General features: G+C 47.1%; 1 long non-coding RNA gene across 1 annotated transcript; it reads left to right on the plus strand.

Moving 5' to 3' along the window:
- Positions 1 to 221: 221 nt before the first annotated feature.
- On the plus strand, positions 222 to 7,256 carry LOC116890058. Its single transcript, XR_004386526.1, has 3 exons — positions 222 to 449; positions 1,698 to 1,752; positions 7,139 to 7,256. It is a non-coding gene; the product is annotated as an uncharacterized LOC116890058 (long non-coding RNA).
- The last annotated feature ends 3,347 nt before the right edge of the window (positions 7,257 to 10,603 follow it).

A 10,603-nucleotide genomic window follows, 5' to 3' on the forward strand; every position in this document is an offset into this window, starting at 1 on the left:
CTTGGGCACAGGTGAGATGTTCCCCTCTATGGCTGCAAGTCCTCAAAGCTCATGTTTACTCCCCACAAGGCATGTGGGCGGTGCTCCGTGGAGTCATAATCACACTACATGCTTTAACACTTACGAAAACTTTACAAGCTAAGTGTGGTTACCTCCCATTAAACTAAGGACACTGAACCAGGAAGGAGTTGAGTCACCTGAGCCTGAGGTCGTGCAGGCAATAGAGTTGGAGACAAACAGAAAAACTGGCTCAGAATCGAGTCTTTTCTGCGCTCTATCCAGCTGTGACATAGGCCAGGGCTTCTGGAGAAGCCATGGGGCTGGGAGGAGCCTCAGAGCTCATTTCCTGTGGCTGCTGTAAGAGTACAACAGGCTGGGTGTTGAAAGCAACAGAAAATGGTTTCCTCACAGTCTGGAAGGACAGAACTTCAAAAGCAACCGCTGGACAGGTGGGCAGGCTCTGATGGTTGTTTGGCATAGTTCTCTCACCTCTGACAGCCTCAGACGTTCTGGGATTTTAATTCACATTCTCCCTCTCACACTGCTTTCTCTCTGCATGCCTCTGTGTTCAAATCCACCTCCCCCGCCTTTAAAGACAACAGCCACACTGGAATCTAACCTCAGATGACTGCATCCTCACCAGAAGATCCCTTTCCAAATAAGAACACGTTTTGGGGTGAAGCAATTCAACTCACGGCAGTAGGGGATGTTTCTGGACTCCCAGACCCCTCTTCTTCATCTGAACGAGGGCGGAGGGGAATGGGGTTCAGCACTTGAATGTCTAAGTGTGCTGGCTCAGGTGTGGGATGCCCAGGGAACTCCTTCAGTCGGGCCTCAAGAATTATTTCTTTACTTTCTTATCAACGGCTACTTGTCAACGTGAGATCAGCTCTTACCTCAACCGGACTAAAGACAGTTTATTCCAGAGTCAGATGTGAATGACTGGACGGCTCTAGGACACAGATTTTGAGTTGCCCCAATAACATTCAACTTACAGCATAACAATGTTTTCATAAAAGTCTGGTAATTTTTAGAACACAACAAAGAAAATCCCAAGTCGATATCTATCTATCTATCTATCTATCTATCTATCTATCTATCTATCTATCTATCTATCTATCTATCGACAGACAGACACAGGCAGACACAGACAGGCAGAGACACATAGGGAGAACATCAAGTAAGCAAGTTACAGAAAAATGGGGAAATCTCATGTCTGCTGTAAGCTCAGATCTTATCTGACAGTATTCTTAGTACCCTTTGGATTGGTAGAACCTAGAAGATTACACGTAATGGTTGTAAGGATTTTAGTTCAAGCACAGATTTGGGCAGCAAATGCATATTATGGGCTAAGCTATCCCAAGCCTGCAGCCTCGTGACATTCAGCTCTCCATGTCACAGGCTCTTGACCAACCGACCGCCCTGTATAATCCTTCACACAGTGTGTCTTTTTCTCCTCCTAGAATGTCAGTCCACAAATTCCTGTCATGTGGAGCCTTTTGTTGCTCTTTGCTTACAGTGCTGAGGTGTGTGTGGCCAGGGCCCTGCACTTTATTACTGAGCTACATCTCCAGTCCTTCCCGCGGCGTCAAATCTGCTCTGCTTGGCATCTCTGAGCTTCTGTTCTCTCAGTTCTGTACTCTCAGCAAACTCTCCTGCCTTCCCCTCTGACATCCCCTGTGTTTTTCTTGTCTCAGGGGCCAAATTACTCTCAACGGAACAGCACCAAGTCAAGAAAATGGACATCAAGTGGTAGGTGAATTCCTACAGTGAAGGTCTGAGGGGAGCGTGGTTGCCCTGTCAGTGTCTGCCTCTCTGCCCACTCCTTAAGTGAACCCCTGAAGACTGCCCACAAGCAGACAGAAGGACTCGGGCATTTGCAGCCCTGGTGTCAGATCTCAGCTGCTTTCTCAGGTGGGGTGAGTCTAAGATGTGTGTTCTGTCCCACTCCATCTGCATTTCTCTACATTGCCTGCCCTTTCACCGTCCCCTTCCACCTCCAGAAAAAACAAAAACAAAAACAAAAAACCCCAAACTACACACACTTGAATCCTTTCCCCAAATCTGCTTCTGGGAAGTTCCAAACTCAAACAACCACAGGATGATAGCCTCTGGCCTTCCACATATATCGACATGGCCCCAAACCCTGCTGCAGACGATGGCATAGTCTAGACTTTTGCTAGATCTATGACCACAGATAGTCACTAGGCACAGCGGGCGTCGGAGTGCGTGCTTTGTAGCTGATATGACTGAAAAGCTTCATTTTACACTTTTACTGAATTTTAATGAATTGCTACGTAAGGGTCCATTGTTTTCGGAAGAATGATACCTCAGACGCGAATAGTATGCAAAAGCAAGGAGCATGTTATTCTGCAGAAGACCAGCATGAGGGAGTTCTTCATTCCAAGATGGAAAGATCCTGAAATGAGCTCAAAGACCCAATTTAAAGCACATTAGGGGAATTCTGGTGTAGGTGGCTATCTTAGAGTTTCTATTTCTGCACAAAATATCATGACCAAGAAGCAAGTTGGGGAGGAAAAGAGGTTTATTCAGCTTACACTTCCACATTGCTGTTCATCACCAAAGGAAGTCAGGACTGGAACTCACATAGGGCAGGAAGCAGGAGCTGATGCAGAGACCATGGAGGGATGCTGCTTACTAACTTGCTTCCCCTGGCTTGCTCAGCTTGCTCTCTTATAGAACCCAGGACCACCAGCCCAGGGACAGCACCACCCACCATGGGCTGGGTCCTCCCCCCTTGTTCACTAGTTGAGAAAATGCCTTACAGCTAGCTCTCATGGAGGCATTTCCTCAATTGAGGTTCCTTTTCTGTGATAACTCCAGCTTGTGTCAAGTTGACACACAAAACCAGCCAGTGCAATTGACCCCTTGTCAACTTGACACACAAGCATATCACTATTAAACCTCAACCCTTACTTTCTTATTCATCCCCAAGATCTAAATCTTAAAAAGTCCCAGTCTTTACAAATTCTTACATATTAAATTTTCAATCCCTTTAAGATACCCAATCTCTCTTAAAATTCAAAGTCTTTTTTCAATTCAAAGTTTCTTAACTGTGGGCTCCACTAAAATACTTTCTTCCTTCAAGAGGGAAAAATATCAGGGCACAATCATAATCAAAATCAAACTCTAACTGTCCAATGTCTGGGATCCACTCACGATCTTCTGGGCTCCTCCCAGGGCTTGGGTCACTTCTCCAGCTCTGCCCTTTGTAGCGCAAACCTTGTCTTCTTGGCTCCAGATGCCTGTGCTCCAGTGCTGCTGCTGTTCTTGGTGATCATCTCGTGGTACTGGCGTCTCCAAAACACTCTGTCTCCCATTGCAACTAGGCTTCACCAATAGCTTCTCACAGGCTCTCTTCATGGTGCCAGGCCTCAACTCCTTCGCATGACCCCTGTAGTCCTGGGCCATCAATTGCAACTGAGGCTGCACCTTCACACATGGCCTTCCATGGCCTCTCACAGTGCCCAGCCACAGCTGTTCTTCATGCCTTCAAAACCAATACCACCTGGGTGACTCTTACACATTACCAAGTCCAGCCACAGCCTTGGCCATCTCTGGAACATAGCCTCTGTGTGCTCTCAGAAAACACTTCCCAGAAGATTTCACCTCAGTGATGGTGGTCTCTTCTTAATCACCAATTTCTTAGGTCCCAGCATCAATCGTCCCAGTGATGCAAAGGTATCGCTTTGGCAGTTCTGGTATCTCATTAATCACGGCTGATTCTTAACCCCTAGCTAAGCAAAACCACAATCTTCACAATCAAAACAGCGGCAGCCCCAAAAAGAGTCTTTAATCTTCCCTCTGAAATTTCACAAGCCAGGCCTCCATCTTCTGCACTGTTCTCAACATTATCTTCCAAGCTCCTACAGAGCATCCCACAGAGCTCTTAACATCTCAATGTCTCTTCTAACTCAAAGCTCCAAACTCCTTCCACAGTCTTTCCCAAAACATGGTCAGGTTGTCACAGGAATACCCCACTATGGTGGTTCTAATTTGTCTTCATCGGGGTTTCTATTCCTGCACAAACATCATGACCAAGAAGCAAGTTCCAGTCCTGCCTTCCTTTGGTGATGAACAGCAACATGGAAGTGAAAGCTGAATAAACCCTTTCCTCCCCAACTTGCTTCTTGGGTCATGATGTTTGTGCAGGAATAGAAACCCTGACTAAGACAATACCCATGTCCGTTTTGACATTATTCTGTGCATGTCCCATGCCTCTCTTTTCCTGGCACTTCAGAGATGTTGAAGATACTGTGTTAAGGACAAATGCCTATGCCTGTCCCCCAGATGCTGAGACCAGCAGGTCCACCATAGGCTGGGCTCTCCCCATTGATTCCGGCTTGTGTCGAGTTGACACAGAAAATCGGCCAATGTGCCAACGCTCCTTTAATAAACTCCTTTGGGACACAAGCTAGCCTAATGCCTCTGGTTCCTGGCTTGGCCACATGCTCTTAGGGGCATTTCCCATGACCTCGATTTTAGTAGGCTGCAAGGAGTTAAGGGCAGTGTGCTTTGGAGAATATTAGCACATTTTCCCAGGAAAGAATGTTTGTGAATAACCGTTTGTGATCTGGACAAAGAAATCAGAATCCGTTCTGTGAGTAGGGTGACAGGAGACTGGCCATGCGGGGGTGAGGACCGACATTGTAGACAATGTCTTGCCCCCTTGGCTTCAGATTATCCTGGCCTGCCATTGATGCCTGGCCCGTCCTCTCTGTGACTGTAAGACTTTTGGTCTGTTGTAGCAGCTACAAAATGGGCAGAATAACCGTTCCTATCTGATAACACTGGTGTGGGATTAAATTAAGCTGTGTGGGCAAGGGGGCAGCATATTGCTTGGTGTTCAGAAGGTGCCAGGGCTGAAGGTGTAGCTCGGCCACTAGGGTGCTGGCCAGGCAAGCATGAAGCCCTGGCCTCCATCCAGAGCACTGCATAAACCAGGCACAGGGATGCATGCCTGTCATTTTAGCACTTGGGAGATGAGTCAGGAGACTCAGAAACTCAAGGTCATCCTTGGCTACAAACAAACAGAAGCGTTAGTTAATGCTCCCTTCCCATGGCTGTCAGGCAGGCCATCTGTCCTTTCTTGATTGTGTGAACTTGGCCAACGCGTTTAACGTCTGCATCTCTGTTTCTTCCCTTTAAGATGGAGAAGATACCCAACTTTAAGGATCAGAAAAACTAAAATCCGGGGTTAGGGATTTAGCTCAGTGGTAGAGCGCTTGCCTAGGCAAGTGCAAGGCCCTGGGTTCGGGTCCCCAGCTCCGAAAAAAAAAAAAAAAAAAAGAAAAAAAAAAAAAACTAAAGTCTCTATAGACAGTATGTGTCCCCAAATAGGCACTAATCCACAAATCTTTATAACACGTTCTTTCTCTAGAAAGGCATGTGGTAGATATGCCACAGACACCTTCTGACTTAATATCTTCCCTGTACTAAAAAGTACTATGAATTTTTAAAAGTGTTTTGCTGGAGTCCTTTTGGAACATTCTAGTGGATTCTGATTTGCCTCTTGTTTCTTTGTTAAAAAATTATATATATTTAAATGTTAATTATACTGATGTTATTCATATTTTATTTTTTTACTTATGTTTATTTTACCTTATGTGTATGGGTGTTTATCTGTCTGTATGTGCACCGCATGCATGCAATGCCTGGGGAGGCCAGAAGAGGGCGGCATATCTGCTAGACCTGGAGTTACAGACAGTTGTTAGTTACCATGTGAGTGCTGGAAAACTGAATCTGGGTTCTCTGCAAGAGCAGTCAGAGCTTTTAATCTCTGATCCATCTCTGCAGCTCCATGTTCCCACGTCTTACATTCTTTTGTTGCGGGTCAGGCATCATGCATGAACTGCATATTTCACATTCTTTTGGTGGTGGCTTTGCGCAAGTCTGGTCCAGGGGTAAGGCATCTAGACCAGCAACAGGAATGCAGTAGTGTGAGCAGAGCACGTTCCCCCAGGATTTCGCATGTTTGTCCACACTGTCTCACTTTGGCCTTCCCACAATCCTTTGCTATCTTTCCGACAGGCTATGATTGTGACCATTTGACATTCGCCTGGGGAAGAGAGAGGTTCTATACACATCGATGATCACACAGAGCAGAGGCAAGTTTCGAAGTCAGGATGCAGCATCCCTCATTGGCACAGCTTGCCACATCCTGGGCTGTTTTCTTCTTCCTCAGAATTTCTATTCTGAAATCTTAATGCATCCCTGAGACACATGTGAAGTGGAAATTCCTGGTTTCTTTGGAAACTCAGTTGTGTCATATGTTTTGCTGGGGCAGGCAGGGGAAAGGTTATTTTGCTGAAGCGAGCACAGGTGAGAGAATGCTTTGCTGAAGCAGACACATGAGAGGGTGTGTAACCCCACAGATCATGGGAGGAGGCGCTGACACTGGTTCGCCTTGCTCTGTATCCAAAATCTTCACTTACCATGACTTCATAGAGAGTAAACCTTCCAGAGAGCTTCTTGTGATATTCCTGTGGCTTCTCACAGACTTGGGCCAATGCGGAGCCTCCTAGTTTCTTCTTGCGGATTGGTGGGTGGTGATTGCTAGAGGACTGGACTGCAGCTGCTGATTCATGTTTGGTGTTTGCTAGAGGACTGGACTGCTGACAACTAAGATTGGAATCACCCCAAAGAACTATTTCTAAACAGGTCCACAACCCCGTTTGCCCTATTAACCTTTCCTTTCCACTACCTCTTGTGAGTGGTGGACTAAAACGGAGGTTGAAGCATTTAAGAGCCCTTACTGAAGTAGGTTTTGAAACAATCTAAGCTTATGCACACACGAAGGCAAGCAGTGGGAGATTGGTACTCATGGTCCTCAAGACGCACATGAAGGCAAGTGACAGAGACGGTGCAGCCTCTTGGTAGAGCAGGAAAGAGACTCAGTCTTGGTCACCTCAGCCTCAATAACTCTTGGATCATCTCTCCTCTTTCTTGTCTCTGCACTTCAGGTCCTGGAAGTGAGTGTGCTCCGTAGAGCAGCTGTCCACACGTGCCTCACGTAGGGTATGACTCTGTGCCCACCGCCCTGCAGTCGGAAGAGCTGGTGAAGCACGTAATGGGGTCATGAACTATTACTAAATTGATTTTCTGTTCTCCACTGTAGGCATATGATGGATATGCTAGAGACTGCTGATGAATGGAAATGTAGTATGGGCTGACAGCCAGGCTGTGGAATCCAGAAGCAAGTCCACCAGTTGTTTCAAACACTGCTGCCTCTGTCTCCCATGTCTCTGTTCAGCAAACAGGATGATGTCACCTGGCAAACACAAACGTGTTGCAACCCTTTCCTTTCCTATCGAGATGGTGTCTGCTTAGATGTGCTGCAGTGGGTGGGGCGATGACCTCACACGTGCTCGATCCAGCTGTGTCACACAGCTCTAGTGCTTGACCTCCTAAGTCATTATCTCATCTTTGTAAGAGCCAGCCACCTGTAGGTTCAGAAGACAGGAATCCAGATAAGTCCTCTCCGTGAGGACAACTGTTTGGGCCCTCGTACCTGATTCTGAAGAGTCCCACATTTAAAGTAACGTGACTGAAAAGCTCTCCTTTATGTGTCTTAATCCCTCGCAGAAGTCGGTGAACATTTTTGGAACAAAAGACATATGGCTGCCAAGGGAGGCTGAATCCGAAAACAGAAAGCACGTCTTTAAATCCAAGCCTTCTTTAAGTGTTGAATTAAAAAAAAAAGTTAGAGTTCAAAATAGCAACAGATTGTAAAATTACTCTCTGAGTGAGACTTTTCCTCCAGATCTAGTTGTCACCCCAAAGCGTTTCCTGTCCCTTCGAATCCCACCACTTTGGGTCAGACCCTCCTTCGGTCCAGGTCCAGTCTCACCAGACCAGGAAGCAGCTGTGGGAACTCATGCACCGTCTCACACCTGCCCCTTCACAGACTGCTCATTCCCTATGGGCCGTGCCCTGCACTGTGTAGAAACCACACGAAAGGCAGTTCCGAGGAGCTCTCCTGAGGCCTATGGGGAAGGAGAGGGTGAGGCCGGCTTTGCGGAGGTGAGAACACCCATTGCTTGCCTGATGAACAGCTTAGGTTCTGTCCCAAGGTCCTGGAACGTAGGCCACACAGTGAAGTTACCTTGGAAGGTAACAGATGAAGAAAGGTGGTGGGCGGGGCTTCCAGAGAGATGGACAGCACATACGTGCTTAGAGAAGGTAGCCACTTTCACCTGTCAGTATAGATGTTATGATATGATATATTAATTATGTGATGCTATATTTGTGTGGTTTACATAGAGATGGCCCTCACAGGTCCACAGGGAGTGACACTGTTAGGAGGTGTGGCCTTGTTGGGAGAAGTGAGTTTCAGTTTCTTCCTGCTGCCTGCAGATCAGTTCCTTCTCCAGCACTAGGTCTGCATGCCGCCATGACGGTAATGGACCAAACCTCTGAAACTGAAAGCCAGCCCCAATTAAACGGGTTCTTTTATAAGAGCTGCCTCTTTAAGACACCATGGTCATGGAGTCTCTTCACAGCAATGTAAACCCTAAGACTATATTATATTATTATATCACACCATGTTCTGTGATCTATCAACAAGGTCTCACATCTTATGCAGCCCAGAATGGGCTTGAACTCACTGGGTAACTGACGATGGCATTGCCTTCTGATCCTTATATCTTCACACCCCGAGCACCAATATTATAGCCATGGGCACCACATCTGGCAGCTCTCAGGGTAGCACCTAGGGCCTTATGCACACCAAGCAAACACCCCACCAACTGAGCTTCAGCCCCAGGCCACAGAAATAGAGATTTTTTTTAAATATATGAAATATTGACATTCTTCTTTTAAACAAGGTCTCAGTATATTATAGCCCAGGGTAGCCTCAAACATGGACCAACCCTCTTGTCTTAGCCTCAGTGTGTGGTTACAGACATGAGCCACCATACCCAGTTTCACCTTATCTTTCATCTTTAAAAACTTCTTTTTAAGTGTACATGTAGGTGTTTTGCCTGCATTTATGACTGTGCACCACCCGGAAGAGGGTGTCAGATCCCTTGAGCTGGAATTAAACATGGTGGTGAGCCACCAGGTGGGTGCTGGGAATCAAACTCAGGTCCTCTGGAAGAGCAGTCAGTGCTCTTAACCCCTGAGCCACCTCTCCTGAGCCACCTCAGATTCAGTTTTGTAAGGTTGAACTGCCGTGTCTTGTATCAGCCCCCGGAATGGCGAAGGGAGAGTTGGAACTTTAAGAGGAGGGCCCAGTGTTAGGTGACGGGGGGGGGGTGGGGTGGGGGTGGGGTGTGTGTGTTACTTAATGGGATCAATAAGGACTTAACTCACAATAAGGACTTGTGAGTTAAGAGGTAGACGGCTGTGAGGCTCCAGGAGTTTGCTTCCCTCTGCACACACACCATCCTTCCATCCTTTCCCTCTCTGTTCTCTGCCCCCCTGTGACGTGTGTGTGTGCCCGTGTGCGTGTGCGTGTGTGCGTGTGCATGTGTGTGTGTGCGTGTGCATGTGTGTGTGCATGTGCGTGTGTGTGCATTGTGTGTGCATGTGTGTGTATGTGTGTGTGCGTGTGCATGTGTGTGTGCGTGTGCATGTGTGTGTGCGTGTGTAGAGCCACTCAAGCAGCCTGAGAAACTTGTGCTGCCTGACCCTAGATGCTCTGTGACCCAAACCTCCCTCTATACCATGCTGAGCCTCAGGTAGTTTGCTATAGTGACAGAACGCAGGTCAACAGCAAACTGAAACCACACAGACACTATTCCCAAGACCCAAACAGAACACACTGCAGGCTGTGCTGTGCCTCTGAGCCGCCCCTCGGGCTGTGGGAGGAGCACACTGAGCGAGCACCCAGACCCAGCCTGTGCCCAGCCCCTACCAACTCGAAAAGGTCTTTGGCATGACAATTCTGGTAGTTTATCATATTTCAATCTTAATTTTATGGTTTCTTTTTTTTTTCTTGGTTTCCACCCACTCACTTTATACTATCCTGTTGTATGTGCCTCGGGAGAATCCAATCGGGAATTTAGAAAGGGAAGTCAATTACTAACTGCAGAATCGCCTCCTCCCCGTTCCTCCGGGCCCACCCATTGGGACTCATCTTCAAGTCAATGCTAAAATGATCCTGGTGGCTCCTCTCTTCTTTAAGTTATTGAGTTTGTCCTGGTCAAAGACCCTACTCTGGCCACAGAGAAGTAAGATAAAGTCAGAGGGTGGGAATACTTCAGGAAATTTGTTGGCTTGCCTGCCTGCCTTTCTTTCTCCCTCCCCTCCCCGTCCCCGTCCTCTCCTGAGAAAGCTATTGAAGCCACCATGAACCCTGGCTGACAATCCTGGGACACCCTCCATCTGTGTCTGCTTAGGGAAGAAAGTCAATTTTCCTTATCTCAGTCAAGCTATTTTTAGTCAGCTCTTTCTACTGAAATCTGATATAAAAGTATCCAGACTGATACCAAAAGAAAATTGTGAGTTATTAACCACACCCAGTTCACAAAGTCAAACTATTTTCCTATAGAAGATGAAGGCCGGTTACCAGGAGGGCTGTCACAATGAGCCCGGATGGAGCCCTGTGTGTTCTGGTGGTGGTGGTGGTGGTGGTTCTGTG

Source organism: Rattus rattus, chromosome 1, assembly GCF_011064425.1.
Source record: "Rattus rattus isolate New Zealand chromosome 1, Rrattus_CSIRO_v1, whole genome shotgun sequence".
Classification (NCBI taxonomy): domain Eukaryota; kingdom Metazoa; phylum Chordata; class Mammalia; order Rodentia; family Muridae; genus Rattus; species Rattus rattus.